This window comes from Arachis hypogaea, chromosome 14 (genome assembly GCF_003086295.3).
Source record: "Arachis hypogaea cultivar Tifrunner chromosome 14, arahy.Tifrunner.gnm2.J5K5, whole genome shotgun sequence".
Taxonomy (NCBI): Eukaryota; Viridiplantae; Streptophyta; class Magnoliopsida; order Fabales; family Fabaceae; genus Arachis; species Arachis hypogaea.
In genome coordinates, this window is record NC_092049.1 from 91,599,310 (window position 1) to 91,602,596 (window position 3,287).

General features: G+C 40.4%; 1 non-coding gene across 1 annotated transcript; it reads right to left on the reverse strand.

Annotated features, from left to right (window-relative positions):
* Window positions 1-1,870: 1,870 nt before the first annotated feature.
* On the reverse strand, window positions 1,871-1,977 carry LOC112745810 (small nucleolar RNA R71). The gene has a single exon (XR_003173720.1). It is a non-coding gene; the product is annotated as a small nucleolar RNA R71 (small nucleolar RNA).
* Between the last annotated feature and the right edge of the window lie 1,310 nt (window positions 1,978-3,287).

Genomic DNA, 3,287 nt, shown 5'->3' on the forward strand with positions numbered 1-3,287 from the left:
AGTATATATAGGAGTAGTTTTGAACTAGTGAGAAAAAGCTTTTGGCATTTTGGAGAACTACACTCTGTATATTTTAGTTTCTCTGCAACTTCTAGTTTTAGTTTTTATAATGTACTTTACACTTATGCTTTCCATTCCAAGAGCTATGAACAACTAAACCCCTTTCATTGGGTTAGGGAGCTCTGTTGTAATTTGATGGATCAATAATAGTTTTCATTATTCTTCTTCTTTCTTTTCTCTTGATTTTACTAGAAAGCTTTCAATCTTCATCCTATTGGGTAGTTATCTTGGAAAAGAAGGTATTCATACTTGGATCTCTTCGGACCTTGGAAGAGGAATGAAGAGATCATGCTAGAAATACTTTCTCATGTTGGACCAAATTGGGGTTTGGATGGATATGGTGACATATAATCCTACCAATACTTTGATTTGGGAATACATGTGGTATAATCAGTGACCATACTTCATCTCTTCTCATGAGCAATTAGACCAAGGAATTGGCAATTGATCAAGATTTGAGAGATTGGGTTGCCAAGGAATTGGAATCCAATCACTTAAGATTGCCAAGGAGATCAATGAATGCATTGATTGAGGAAGAGATGAGAATAAACTTGATCCGGAGAATACAACATCTCCTGAGCCCAATGAATCCCCCATTTCTTATCTTACCCATTCTCTTTACTTTCTGCCATTTACTTTTATGTTCATCTTCCCCATTCCCTATTTAAGATTCTGCAATTTACTTTTCGTCCTATACATTCAGTTCTTTATTTCCAACATTTACATTTTCTGCCATTCACTTTCCCGCCATTTAATTTCCTGCAACTCTCAAATCAAATCCTGCGTAGCTCAACTAGAACATTCTTCCAATTAAAGTTTCTTGACCAATCAATCCCTGTGGGATTCGACCTCACTCTATTGTGAGTTTTTACTTGACGACAATTCGGTATACTTGCCGAGGGAAATCTGTTGATAGACAAGTTTCTGTACATCAAGTTTATGGCGCCGTTGCCGGGGACTGATTTTGTATCAACAATGATTAAAGTGGTGGATAACTAGATTGAGCATTTTTCTTTTGTTTGATTTAATTTTTGTTTGAGTGATTTACTTTCAGTTCCAGTTATTTTCTCCCCTTTACCCCTACCCGTTTATGGTGTTCTCTTATTTGTTACAATTCAGTTCACTAACCACTAACTGTTTGATATATTGCATCACTCACACTAACAGCATTTTTTTACAAGAATACTCTCTATCTCCCTTTTGCTTTGGCCTTGTTGGTTGTATGACAGGTAGAAGAAGCAGGGCTTCAACTTCCTTTGATTCTGAACCTGAGAGGACCTTCCTTAGACTAAGGAGGGAAGCAAGAGGAAAGAGAGTTGTTAGTGCTGAGGAAGAGGAAGAGTACTTTGAACCAGACATGGATTAGAATATGGAGAACTATCATGAAGAAGAGGCTCACAACCATGGTAGAGAAGGTCCAGCGCATCATGCTGGGCAACAGAGAAGAGTTCTGGGATCTTACATAAATCCAAACCCAGGAAACTGTGGAAGTAGCATCCAAAAGCCAACCATACATGCCAATAACTTTGAACTAAAGCCACAGATCATCACCCTTGTTTAGAACAACTGTTCATTCGGAGGAAGTGTCTAAGAAGATCCCAATCAACATCTAACCACATTCCTAAGGATATGTAATACTGTGAAGTCTAATGGTGTTCATCCTGACACCTATAGACTACTTCTGTTTCCCTTCTCACTCAAGGACAAAGCATCTAAATGGCTGGCATCCTTTCCAAAGGAGAGTTTAACAACCTGGGAAAATGTGGTGAATAAATTCTTGGCGAGATTCTATCCTCCTCAAAGAATCAACAGGTTGAGAGCTGAGGTACAAACCTTCAGGCAACAAGATGGTGAGACTCTATATGAGGCATGGGAGAGGTTTAAGGACTTGACAAGAAGTTGCCCGCCAGATATGTTCAATGAATGGGTGCAGTTACACATTTTCTATGAAGGTCTTTCTTACGAATCAAAGAAAGCAGTAGACCACTCATCTGGGGGATCTCTGAACAAGAAGAAGACCATTGAAGAGGCTATAGATGTCATTGAGACTGTAGCAGAGAATGACTACTTCTATGCCTCTGAAAGAGGCAACACTAGAGGAGTGATGGAGCTAAACAACGTGGATGCACTGCTGGCCCAAAATAAGATGATCACCAAGCAGCTGGCTGATCTTACCAAAAAGATGGAGAGGAACCAAGTAGCAGTAATCACCACCTCATCAGCAACCCAAGAAGGAGTGAATGTAGAAGCAGAAGGTGATCAGGAACAAGCCAACTACATTGGAAACTCACCTAGGCAGACCCATGATCCATACTCCAAAACTTATAATCCTGGTTGGAGGAACCACCCAAACTTTGGGTGGGGAAATCAACAAGATCAAGGGCAAGATCCGAGACGTCACAACCCCAACAACAATGCAGTTCACCAACATTCCATACAGAGATCATATCGGCACCCACCTAACAACACATCTCAACATCCATACAAAAGCCAAAATGGCCCTTCTCAGCCCTCCAATCTCAACTCACAATCATCCGAAGATAGACTCTCAAAAATTGAGACCCTACTCGAACGTATATGCAAAGAAGTTCAAGACAGTAAAATGTTCCGAGAGGAAGTGCGGTCCAATATGCATAATCAAGATGCTGCCATCAAGAAACTTGAGACACAAATTGGCTACCTATTTAAGCAAATTCCTAGCCATAACCTATGCAGCAACACTGATTCAAACCCAAGGGAGGAGTGTCAGGCTATCACCCTCAGAAGTGGAAAAGAGTTGAAGGAAACTTCCAAGAAACCACAAGAGAAGGACCCAAATGAAAAGGAAGAGGGACAAAATGAAGTTCAAGTTCTCATTTCCAATTCGCATAAAAAAGGGGAAGTGCTGAAGCCATACATTCCAAAAGTCCCATACCCTCAGCAATTGAAAAAGAAGGGGGATGACAGCCAGTTCTCAAGATTTTTAGAAATCTTTAAGAAACTACAAATTAACATACCCTTTGCTGAAGCAATAGAGCAAATGCCGCTCTACGCCAAGTTCTTGAAGGAATTGATGACCAAGAAGAGAAGCTGGAAGAACAACGAGACTGTGATACTAACCGAAGAATGTAGTGCCATCATTCAGCATAAACTACCCCAGAAATTGAAGGATCCTGGGAGCTTCCAGATCCCTTGTATTATAGGGGAAATCACAGTGGAAAAGGCTCTATGTGATTTAGGAGCCAGCA